Here is a 12,646-nt window from a genome sequence, read left to right on the forward strand (position 1 = left end):
CCAAAATATCTAAAAAGAAAGAAAATATCTAAAAAGTAAGGAAAATATCTTTTAGTGAAAAGACAAGTTTGCCCTCGAATATTTTAATGGGGGAAAATTTGACTTTTTAATCGAGAAAGAATTTGGGAATTTCGCTTACGTCATTGCGTAGAGCGCGGCGAAACGAGTTCGTAGACACGGAGTAGGCCCGAATCGGAGCTGTAACGAAGAAGATATGGTCTAAAAACTGCAAAGGGCAAAACGGTAATTTGGCCAAAAAGTCAGATTTTTATCCCTCTCTCTCCTCTCCCCCGTCAGTTCTCTCTCTCTCTCTCCTCTCTCTCTCCTCCCGCGCGATTTGGGCCGTGCGACCCTTCGCCTTCTCGGCGACGGCCCGGCCACCACAGGCCGAGCTGATCTCCGCCGTGGGTACCATCGGGTCCGCCTCCCTCTCGCCGTCAAGACTTGACCGACCTCCACCCCGGGGCCGCCCTGAACTGGCCGAAAAACCATGTTTTTCGATGGAGGTTCGTCCGAATCCACCCGAACTTCCAGCTCAAAATTCTCCTTCGTTTCTCCACCAAATCGATCGAGTAAGGTATGGTTTCTCAGCTATTTTTCACGTTCTAGCTGATGGATGTATGGGTTTCGATCGATTTTAGCTCTAAAGCGATCAATTTTCGACTTGAAGTTTGGCCGAAACTTCAGCCGCCTAGAACTACTGTTTCTGGTCACTTTTTGGGGTATGTCCAAGAACAAAAGTGACTCCAAATGGGGTGTTTTACCTAGGGTAGGAGTTTGGAGTCTTGGTTCCGAGAATTTTCGGCCACCCGAAATCGCTTTGGACACCCAAAGCTGCCTGCGCGTGCTGGAGCATGTGGGCGAGGGTAGTGATGTAATTCTGTGCAGTTTTGTGACCCTCGTGTCGTCACGAGCGCGTAGGATTTCGCGGATCTCAATTCGGAGTCCGTTTGAGCCCCGAACGGATTTTTCATATCGCGCGATCCGTGAGTGCAGTGTCGTTAAATAATCGGATCGCGCTGAATTTCGGATATGTCGGTCTACATGATGTGAGGATCGTGTAGGATTCGACGGATTACGAATCGGAGTCCCGGATACTTCGGAATCGCGAACCCTGGGGCTAGGGTTTGGATTTTAAGCGATAACGCGATTTTGGCCAATCCGACCGTCCGTTTCGGACCAAATTCGCAGAACATGGTTCCTCCTCTGTAAGGAACCTTCAGAGGAGACCAGATTGGCCATTAGAGATCGTGGACCCACGGAGTCCCGGATCGGCCGATCTGGCAGCTTATCCCTTATTGAGGCTTTGGGTCTCTTAAGACCTTTCTAATTATCTAAAAAGCTATTGTGAGCATAAGAGTAACTTTAAGTTGAGTACACGTATTTCTAGGAGCCGGGGGCAGGGTATTTAATTTAATTCTTTTTATTCAGCAGTTTATTAATTTAATCTTTATGGGTAATCAGGCACTAGGAGCCCGACAGGACTGCAAAAGAGACCTTCAAAGGGTCCAAATTGCTCGGACCATCTGTGAGTGGACTTTCTTTCATGAATTATTTTATATAAATGAGTTATATAGAGAATTTCTATAAATAAGATTTTGCAAGTGATTTCATATTGATTTTATATAAATGAGTTTTTATAAATGAGTTTATTTGGATAAATTTCTTTATTTGATCTTGAATAAGTGTTATGGCATGAGTTTTATTGTGAGAATATCTTTATGTTTTTATAAAAATTAGCCAAACAACAGATTTGAGGTTTTTGAGCCAAAAATAGTAGTTTAGCTCAGATTTACCAGAGTACAGAGGATATCAGATTTTATCAGAGATAGTTATTTTAGACCACCGTGTACCCACCCTATATTGGTGATTACCCAGAGTTGGACCGATGTCTACGGACATCCAGTCCGATTTCTGTTAGTCAGTGCACTTGACTTCGCCTCACGAGTTTCGGGGACGCTCGGACCGTGAGTGCCAGGATTTGCGGCTCGGCAGACTTGGTGTCCCGAAACCTGCCAGGATTGCGGCTCGGCTGACTCTGTGTCCCCGAGACCTGCCAGGATAGCGGATCAGGCTGACTACGGTCTCATGTATCCTGCCTGAGCGACTCGAGCTGACTTGGTGTCATCGAGGACCTGCCGGTGGATCAGGCTGATCATAGTCCCCTGATTTCGCCAGTTTGCGGCTCGGGTAGCCTGTGTGACGCCCGAGACCTGCCAGGGAATTGACGGATATAATAAGGGTACAAATAGGTGGTATTTTCAAAGGATTTTGGATTTTATCTTATTTAATTATGACTTTCAGTTACTGTATATCAACTTCTCTGATTTTTAGGCATTGATACCTTTATATATTTGTTCAGTTATGCAAGGTTTGAGTACAGAGCTTTTATAGAAGTTTGATTTCAGTATTTTATGCAAGCTTTGATTTTAGTGCTTTTGTGCGAATCTTTTCGAGCTTGAGTATGATTTATATAGAATGTCTTGAGTTTAGTATACTTTAAACGGAGAGTACGTATTCAGTTTTGTTTAACTATTTTTACAATGGGGGTAATTATGGTTATAAAGTGGTTTCTAAGAACCTTATTTTTGTCCACTCACATTTTTCAATCTGTTTTTCGCCCCCAGGCCGTAGAAGTGCACGGGATCCACCACTGGGCCATTCAAAGTTTCGCGTCACCACGTAAGGTAGAGTTTCGTAGAAAACCCTTGGAAACCCTGAAAAATTTAGAAAAATGCTCTGATATCTAATTGAAACTGAGAAACTAGAGTTAAGATTGGTTATTTGAGATATTCTGGCAGTTGGTGTGAATTTATTGATTGTTTAACAGGTGGAAAATTTTTGGGATTGGTCAAATTACAGGGGAAGACTCTGCCGAAATTTCGGCAGAAGTCTAAGGGAAGTTTGAAAAGCATTTGAGGTGAGAAGGATAAAAAGGTCTTTTGTGCCCGACATTCGCCAGGTGTCGGACACGCACAGGACTTGGCTCGAATTCCAAAGTGGAAATTGGGTCGGGTCCTATCATGCTAAGAACAACTAGCGACAAATGTGTGGGATATAAGACACGCTTTTATGGTCCTTCCTGTTGAGACTCTCAGCGGCTAGAATAACCTCATCATAAAATCGACCTATAATTGGAAGACCGCTGATTTCATGGAGATCCCAAAGGGAAATGGACATTTCTCCTTGCAATGTATAAAGAGTATTTGTTGCAGGACACCAGTACTCGCTAAAGGCTCGAATGACTGGAGCATGTGGATCATACCTAAATAATAAGGCAAACACAGTGTTATACAAACTAGCGCTCTTAAGAACCTAGTATTTCTGCTTAGCATATCTTCAAGCCATTCCCAGTAATACTCGGTAAATGTAGATTCACCAGCATTCAGAAGAACAGAACTCCAATTCACTGCTCCATTATGGATTCGATCGCTAAGAAGTTCAAATGCCCTTAATGAATCGGTTTCTGTATGATGCGAGAACTTTAATTGTAAAACAATGGAGTGAAGATCCCTACTCGTAGACTTGGATTTTTTGAAGCTGCTCAGTTGACAAAACACCTCTTGAGACCAAGACGGGATATGAAGAGAATTGTCCACCTCGGATACCTCCGAAGATAGAAGAGAGTCACCTACAAGCAATGTAGTACCTTCGTCTAGGTTATCACTTTCATCCTCGAGAATAGTGACGGTGCCTTTCTTGAAACACTCGAAGAAGGCCATCTTTATAAGATGAACGACATGAAGTAATATTCGGTATCATACTAATAACTTCATACTTGAAAGAAAAAAAAAGAAAGGACAACCAAGGGGAAACACTTACTAGTACAAGTTTGAAGAGCCAGATAAAGATGGAATGTCACAAGAAGCAATCTTTATTCGTCCTCCACTACTAAAGGCCTAAGCGCTTGAGCGGGTTATCACCAAGTCAGAGAGATGGATCAAACCCAAGCGGTATAGGACGTCTACGTTCTTCACTCGTCTTCCACTTACGTAAAGCCTAAGCGCTTGAGCAGGTTATCACCAAGTCGGAGAGATGGATCAAACCCAAGCGGTATAGGACGTCTACGTTCTTCACTCGTCTTCCACTTACGTAAAGCCTAAGCACTTGAGCGGGTTATCACCAAGTTGAAGAGATGGATCAAACCCAAGCGGTATAGGACATCTACATTCTTCGCTCGTCTTCCCCTACGTAAAGCCTAAGTGCTTGAGCGGGTTCTCACCAAGTCAGAGAGATGGATCAAACCCAAGCGGTATAGGACGTCTACATTCTTCACTTTCTTTCAAAGTACCTAGTATAAAAAAAATGTATATATAAATATTATCATATTTTAAAAAAAAAACATAAAAAAATATTTTAAAAAACCATTAAAAATAAAAAGAAGAGAAAAGAAAAACAAAAAAGAAAAAAAGAAAAAAAGAAAAAAAGGAAACACAAAAAAAAAAAATTCAAGCTGCTTGGACCAGCCCAATCTACCACCTCCTCAAGGCCCAGCCAGCGCGTAGCCCAGTGCCAGCCCCAGCTTCAGCATGGAGGCCCACGTCGTGCTTGGCCCGTTAGCTTCAGCATGGAGGTCCACGTCACACCAAGACGTAGCCCTTCTTCTCCTGCGTAGCCCATGCCTCACTTAAGGCCCATCGTTGCCTTGCCCCAGCTCCAGCTCGTGGCCTGCATCTCCTCCAAGCCCAACCAGCGCCCAAAGCCCAGCGCATGCCCCAGTGCGCGTATCCACGCCTGCAAGCTCCAGTCCAGCTAGCGCGCAGCACACAACCTAGCCTCAGACGAGGCCCAGCTCGCGTCTTAACCTGCTCCAAGCCCAGGCCCTTGCGGCATCACTTATGCACTCAGCTCCAGCACAAGCCCACATCGGGCCAAGGCCCAGCGCTGCCTCTCCTAGCGCGAGCCCACGTCGCACACCAAGGCCAGCGCCTCCATGCTTCCACTTCGAGCCCAGCCCTTCATTTCCTAGTGTGAGCCCCCTTCGCGCACCAGGCCTGGCGTCTCCCTGCCTCAGCACACATAGGCTTGAACCTGCCAACCCTTCCAACCCTTCCAAAAAAAAAAAAAAAGAAAGCACTGACGCAAGAACATGATGAAACAAAGAGTGGGTTCAATCTTACCAAGAAGTTTCTTGATAGACCAAAAGGTAGATTCTTGTGGCTATGTGAAAAAAAAAATAATAATAAACATCTGTTTTTTTTCCCCCTCCTCCAATAGCTGCAAACAAGTGCATATATATATGAGAGATGAATCAAAAAAGGATGCCAAGTCTCACCACGTTGGTTACTGAGAATTCAAATGGTACGAGCTTTAGATTCATGGACCTTCTTGCCGACAAGAGAAGTTCTTGTTGTTCTATTTAGTTAATCTAAATACCCATGAATGCAGTGCAATTTAAATAAGCCAAAATCCATCAAAGCTCCTGGTGGTGCTAGGGTTTCTTATTCCTAGTTTAGGAAAATTTTGGATTTTGTTTCTTGCCTCACAAGATCTTAACAATATTGGATATTATTATAATATCATCCAAAAAAAAAAAACAAAGAAAAAGAAGAAAAAAAGGAGTCTTGCCATCAGCTTTAATTACAACTACAATGTCATATTTGGAGTCTTGCCATCAACTGCGTCTGCAGTACCATGATTGGGGCATGGACATAACAATGGCATCCTGATATGATACACGTTTCCAATATTTATAAATAAAAAAGAAAAAAAAGAAAGAAAAGAAAAGGTAACTTTCAAAGCTCCACGTTGGAAGCAATCCAAATTATTGGAAAGAAATGAAGGAGTAACACTTCAAGCTGCACCTCCTACATGTGACAAGCACATATCTACAGTGCATCATGAAGTGGGGGCAATTTGTAGACAAAGAAATTTTAGCGCAATAAATTCCATTGGATAAGAAAATAATTAGGGTTTGGTGGATTGAATTGTGGACCTTATAATTTGCACATGTGGCGTATGACTCATCAAAATCGGATTAGTTGTCAAAAGTGACGTTGTCAAAATCGGATGAGCAATTATTTTGGGTTTGCTTGTATTTTCAGCAACCCACTAACCAAAATCAATGGCAAGTGGGTACTTCAAATGGGCTACTAGTCCCAACACTCAACTGACCTCATTCACTATAAATTGAAGGAGAAATCATCAGCAAAAAAAGATAACTCAACCAACAACCAGACTCAATGTCTATAAACTCAGCTCAAAAGCTTAAAACAACCTTCTTTTTTCATTCTCTGAATTCCCAATTGACAACTCTTGAGGAATTTTCTTTATTTTGCTTTGCCAACTCTTGGTATGATTCTTTCTTGTACAAGATTGAATACAGAAATATTCGATCTCCATTTTAATTTTATATATCCAGGTCTGAATAGAGAAATCTTCAAGCTGTGTTGTTTATGTATTTCCTTTTTCTTTCAAGTAAAGATAGAGAACTATTATGATAAACTTCTATCATTTCCATTACTGTTCAATTTCAGCTTCTTTCAGTTACCATTTTCATACTAGATGAATATTGAAGTCCTCTTAATTGAGGCATAGAAAAGAACCTGTATTCAGTCAGTTCCCTGCCCAATCCACAATCGATTGATTAAAGTCAATATCGATGTGCATTTTCCAGTCTTACCATTTTCAATCTGTTGGAGTTTTTCAATACCAACAGTGGCACGCCTTCGCAATCGCAACAAGCAAACTCCACGACCAAATCCCACGAACATGCCGGCGAGTCCTTTTCGGGGTAAACAGAAACTGTAATAAAACATCTCAAAATAGTTAGAGGGAAGAGAAGAAGATTCAAAGCCTCAACTTTATGGCGTGTGTTTGGACCAAAATTAGCACAACTCAATTTTTACCATCAATGGGCCGATTTTGTGAACAGTTGATTAAAGCCCCAAAAGCTCATCTGATAGCACCGGATATTAAAAGCATTGACCAATGATTGGTCAACCAAAAAAGACAAGAATTCATTATACAAAATATGTCCGAAGAGGATTATATTAATGTTTATAAAGCCAAAATTAAATGAATGTTGAAACAGGTAATGATTGAATCCCCAAAATAACAAGTTTCTTGCCAATACACGGTGGTTCCGAAAAAAGAAATTATTGGGTTAAATAAACAAAAGATCTGAGGATTTTGTTTATTTAAAGGTTTCTAACTAATCCTAGAGGACTGTTGCGTTTAACTGGTTAAAGGCGCGAACATCCAATTTTGAACTCAAAGTTGATCTCGAGAACTAATAGAAAGTCATATAGCAGAAGAGGAGGCGAGACAACCTCATTAAATACGATTTGAACCGTGAGGCTCAACCGCATCGATTTGTTTAAAGCCAGCTAAATCATGAAGATTAAGGGAAGGTTAGAGATCCGCCAAAAGGAAGAAATTGGTACTCAACCAAGACACTTCTTTACCAAGTGTGCAAAACCAAGGAACCAAAAAGGCTTTAAATAACCAAAGAAGATTTGATTCAAAGGATATCCAATTTTCTAAAGAATGAACAACTTATTTGAACAAACTTCAAATATACTCAACTCAAACAACTTCACAAAAGCGTCTCCTAGCAAACCAAAGGCCAAAAATTGAATAAAATCCTTTCTCAACTCTTGAGTTCCCAATTGACAACTCCTTATTGGAATTCTTTTATGTTTCCAAACACATACTCTGTCTAATTCCCAGTTGACAACTCCTGATAGGAATTACATCGTTATTGTTTGTAACGTTAATGCTTTGACAACATTAGTCCTTGGTATGATTTTATAAGTTAACTGTTCATTCCAGCTTATCTAAGATCAAATTCGCATCTGCAAGCTTTTTTGAGCATTGCAGATACTGTTGACAATCTTTATCGGACTCATTGTATCGTCTCAAGAAGATTACAGTGGTGTCCAAAGAATGTTGTTTCTATCCAATGAGCTTCCCTTGTGCTCTGTTAAGTTACTTATTATTTTTAATTAAGTGTATTTGATTCATATGGACTTGCATTTGCTTTCTTGTAACAATATTATGCCTTTCGAACACTGTTATCTTTAGATTTTTATTGTGCTTTCTGTTCGATATTAGTTTAAAGTTTTTATTTCTTCCAAGTTTTATTCTATAGCAAGTGAAATGTTAAAGTCCTCTTAATTGAGGCATAGAAAAGAACCTATCCAAGCCAGATTCTTCACTTGGAGCACAATGGCTTTAGTTAGAGGTTAAAATCAACGAGTGCAACATCATCATCACATTATCTAATCATTCATCTTCCTACTAGAAGGGTAAAACACTAGTAGTGGCATGCCTAAAGCATGTAAAGGAAAGGTAAGCTTTGAGCCCAACCCAAGGGCCCAAACTACCTTTTCTTTACCAATAAGCAATGCAATGCGACAAAAATACAGCCTGCAAAGAACTTGGGGCATTGCAATGTTCTCCAAAAGCCCACAAACACTTTTGGCAAGTACATATTTTTGGCACTTCCGGTAGGATCACTAGTATGGTTAACAAAACTCGTATAAAGATTTATATGAAGGAATCAGCTCACCAAATGGAACCCATCCAAAAGGAACCCATCCGGTAGGATCACTAGTATGGTTAACAAAACTGGCACTTCCGGTAGGATCACATGCTATTTATGTTCAAACCAAAGAGTAGGAACAACTGGTAACAATGATCCCTTCACTGCAGCAATTCAACTACATGTTGCAAGTCATGAAAGAGGGATTCAACATAATACAAGAGAGTCTTACTGGTTTGAATCAAAACCAAAAATATGCTATCATAATGGCAGTTGAGGCTAGTTACAACAAAACTGCTGAATTGTTGCAGCAAAAATCCATTAGTCCAAGGAAGGAAGGTGCTAGTTTCCAAGCCGTTACAACATCTATTGGGAGTTCGATTCTATTTCAAGGCCAACCTAGTCGTCATGGGAATGCTAATCAGAATTCTCCATTGTCCTTCTTACCACATATTCAGCTAATTGTGGGTTTGAACATCCCAGAGAATACTATTGTCTAGCCAAATAACGGCAAAGACAAGCAGACTATGCCCGAACCAACAGCACCAAAAGTGATTCAAGCCAACTATCAAAATCCAACGCATGGATCTGCTTTACCTCCTCCAAGGGGGGTAGGTATAGAGAAAGATGGAAACAAGCTACTACCACAAACAATGTTACCAATGAAGCTAGTAGCATCAAGAATGGTAGCAATGGGGGTAATGGTACAGCATGTAGGGTGATTTTCTACCCAATATGTATCTATAGAAACACAACCTCTCCTTAAATTAAGGTTATTTGGTAGTTCCATGTCTAGTAAGGCATTCACTTGGTATTCTAGTTTGGTCCCTAATTCTGTTAGGGCATGACCTTGTTGGATATATGCCCTAGAAGCCAATATAAAATGGAATATTCTAAGGATATAATATAATTAATATAATCAAAGGGGCATGAATGTTATTCTAAGATACATAATGTACACAAAGTAACAAGTCTATGGATCAAGATATGAATGGAAAGTAGTCTAAAAAAGTTAGATTCACGAGACCTTTCCATCATAGTAATATCGAATCCTATACTGCTTCTAGCCACAATGACATACCTGGAGCCTAGAGGCCAGAATCTTAGCTCAAACTTAAGCCCACACATCATAAACTTACGTCCAAGGCTTATTATTTGAAGGTTTCCACGACCATTCCTCGACCTAATGGACAAGCTTGCCCTAATAGGAGGCTCGACCCAGCAGACAAGCTCAACTCAACGAATGAGCTTGACCTAGTATTCAGGCTCGTCCCAAGACAGGTTCCCAAGTTATCAAGCCTTGACAGAATTAACCATGGCCGAGTCTTCCACCAGTGGACCCGACCACAATCCAAATTGCAACCTGTCTTCCAGCTTTGGGAGATGAAAAAGGACTACATACTGAGTAAACCCTAGAGTGGGATTTTCTGGAAAAGTGCCACACTAAGGGAAATATGGAACGTGATTCCTGGAAAAGGAGAAGACTCTCCACGTTAGGAAAAAGCACGTGTTGGAATCTGTTAGAATGAGCTACAAGAAACCATCATTAGTGACAAACGAAAAAGGCCACTTTCCCTGACATCTATCCAAAGTCCCTAACATCCTCCAATTAGATTAGGACGAGGGATAAAAACTCGACCTCCACCATGAACAGTACTCGGCCGAGGACAAGAGTTATGACATGTGCACTATCTCTAGAAATGTGCTAGTTGTCAGCCACTAAAGCCACTAGGAATAAACAAATGTGCTAGTTATGTGCTTTCTTTTCACCCTACCCATTCGTGTGTTCCATCAGCTCTCTTGCACCCAAACACTACAAGCCTTTTTCTTCTATCACCCTCATGATTCCCCTAACTTTGTATCTCAATCAGAGATATTTAACCTATTATAGCCATACCCTATAGCTTAGAAATATACCAAGGTGTGCCAAGATAAAGTTTGAAGCAAGGAGGTTGCTGCCACATGCCCAAATGTAAATTGGTGCGAATCTATGCAGAAAAAAAAAGAAAAAAAGAAAAAAAAGAAAAGAGAAAGATAAAGAGAAAGTGTTTCAATTTGATCTAAATGTGAAATATAAAGTCTATGCCAGATGATGCTATGAAGTTGCAGCCATACCATTCTAAATCAATGACACCTTGCAGATCAATGAAGAATGAAACCTTGGTATGTTCTTAAGTTAGTTGTGTTCCTTCCAATTCTTCCACTTCCCTTAACCTTAGCCTTTCATTACAACCTTGTGAAAGACCTAGCTTATCTTTGAGGATGTATTCAGGGGTGCTGGTATGTATGTGTGTATCTCTACTCTTAGTATTTGATTCCCTTCATGAGATCTAACCAAATATTGTGCGTCTATTTCATATACTCACTTGTGCTTGTTTGAGAGAATAAAACCATAGGTTCTGAGTGATTGAGTGCTAGATGTGAGAATTAGAGTTGAAGCATGTTCTTCCTTCAAGATTTGAGTATGTTTACTTTGAAGCCGTGTGCCTTTGAGCTATAGCTTCCACTTTACACACTTATTGATCATCTATCTTGGCAACTCTATGGTGTTGGATGCATGATTAAAGTTTTCTTTCATTAGTTGTTTTCAAAGTTAGTTTTCTAACCTTTTTGTGTAGAGAGTCACTAAAGCGTTTGTGGGTATCGTTTCTGTTAAACCCTCAGGAGACACAACTCTTCCGATTAGGGATGGCGAGAGGTTTAAAGGCTTGTTGCATATGCACATTGCAATCGAGTTACCTACAGAAGTGGTTTAGTTAACTTCTTGTTTTGTTTTCAACTTTATTCTCTTTTGTTTTGCTCGAGGACTAGCAAAATCTAGGTCTGGGGGTATTTGATCAGTCCACAATTGTATATCATTTTGTACCCTTCTTGCTTATGATTTGGTTATGTTATTGAGTCAAACGTGTGCTTTTAACCCCTTTTCTGTTTATCATTCAGTTCATTGGGCTCTAGGTAACAATGGTGTCTTTGGATAAGAAAAGATGCAAAATGGTGCAAAAACGAGCAGACTGGGTTAACAACTCATTTCGGCCTTAACATCTTCCTCCGAACTTGGATTTGCCCAAATAAATTGTGGTTGGAAAGATGAGAGTCTGAACTTCAAGATGGACTACCCAAATGCATCAGATAATGAAGTTGAGCCCAATTCGTGAGCCCATGTACACACCAGACCTGACATGTTGAGCAATTGATGGAGCAATTAAGGGAGCAATTGAGGGAGCAATTAAGGGAGGTCTTTCCTTGACTTTAGACCTGACATGTTGAGCAATTAAGGGAGCAATTGAGGGAGCAATTAAGGGAGGTCTTTCCTTGACTTTAGACCCGACATGTTGAGCAATTAAGGGAGCAATTAAGGGAGGTGTGTCAGTTACTCAAGTGCAGAGGAGTCACTCCATTCACCTATAAATCACTCCAGCCATCCTATATCAATTCATTGAGCCCAAAATCAGAACACACAAGAACTCCCGCAAGCCTTCCTTCCATATTCCTACGAATTTGTTCTTTCTCTGCCATCACCAGCCACCCAAACTCATCCCAAATCACCTCTTTAGTTGCCATACTCTAGACATGAGAAAGTTCTTTGAGTAGCATTAGAAGTGGATAAGCACCTGGAGAAGCCTTGGAAACCACAAGCAACTTCAGAATTGGTTTTCTCTACTCTTATTGCATTCAATATGTTTTCTTATTTTTGCTTAAGTTTCATTTCCATTATGAGTAGCTAAATTCATAACTAGGGCTATGATGTAACCTAACATGAATATTCTGGGTTTATAAGTTGAAGTTTGAGTTTCAAGTTTGATTCATGATTCATATTCCTATTTTTTATGCTTATCAGTTAATATGCTTGTTTGGATGATTGATCACCATTAGAACTTGTATATTAGCTACCTTGGTTTGAATCAAGAGTAGACACCATGCTTTGATGTGAATTGAACTATGAATAAGAAAAGTATGTATGGACATTCGACAACAGGGATTAGATACATGCTTGGTTGCTTAACTTGTTCTTCTATGCTTAATGGGTTCCTAATGCTTAATTTAGATTAGACAACAAATAATCAAGTTAGGGAATTAGAAGCACAAGGTTAGGACCAGACACCATGGCCTAATCATACTTTAGCTAGAATCAACCTTTGAATCCGAATGAGACTTGTCACT

This window comes from Prunus dulcis, chromosome 2 (genome assembly GCF_902201215.1).
Source record: "Prunus dulcis chromosome 2, ALMONDv2, whole genome shotgun sequence".
Lineage (NCBI taxonomy): Eukaryota > Viridiplantae > Streptophyta > Magnoliopsida > Rosales > Rosaceae > Prunus > Prunus dulcis.